The sequence below is a fragment of the Elephantulus edwardii genome, unplaced genomic scaffold (assembly GCF_000299155.1).
Source record: "Elephantulus edwardii isolate Elephantulus edwardi_28Jun2011 unplaced genomic scaffold, EleEdw1.0 scaffold00064, whole genome shotgun sequence".
Taxonomy (NCBI): Eukaryota; Metazoa; Chordata; class Mammalia; order Macroscelidea; family Macroscelididae; genus Elephantulus; species Elephantulus edwardii.
The window spans coordinates 7,656,997-7,657,681 of record NW_006399814.1 but is presented as its reverse complement, the minus strand read 5'-3'; positions in this window follow the sequence as shown (position 1 = coordinate 7,657,681).

The window sequence follows — 685 nt, the reverse complement described above, 5'->3', positions numbered from 1 at the left end:
ACAATCTCAATCTCTTCACCATCCATCCTGATGCTGCCAGTTGGTCCAGCGCTGAGAATCCGTATGAATACTTTTACTGAAAATAAGCTGGAGCTGAACTCACACCCTGACTAGACTTCCAGCCAAACAATAGGCCCGTGAGGTGATCAGTGACACCATGGAGGGAACACTCCCTAGAGCAACTGACCATGTGAGGTCAAAGGACACCGTTGTCCAGGGAGAAAGGTCAGAAGGCAGGAGGGGAGAGGAAGGAAGGACAGATGGAAACAGGAACACACAAGGAGGGGGTGGGAAAGGGTGCTGTCAACAATGTGAAGATTGCATCAATGTCACGAAACAAGATATGCGCGCATGACTGAGTGGAAAACCCGTTTCCTCTGTGACCTGTCACTCAAATCACAAAGAAAGTTGAAAAGGAAAGTTAAAGTATATTTAAAAAAAATTCATTTGTTTGTTCCATATAGATCCACGAGGGTGCTGAGCTCAGAACAAAATTGAAAATGTGTGTTTTGAGTAAACAAAGAAAACTCATGGGTGTTGAAAAAACATTAATTGGAGCAAGAATCAATGAATGAATGGATGGTAAATGGGTGGTTGGGTGGATGGATAGATGTGTGGGTGGTGGATTGATGGATGAATAGATGGTTGGATGGGTAGATGGGTGGGTGGATGGATGGATGGATGG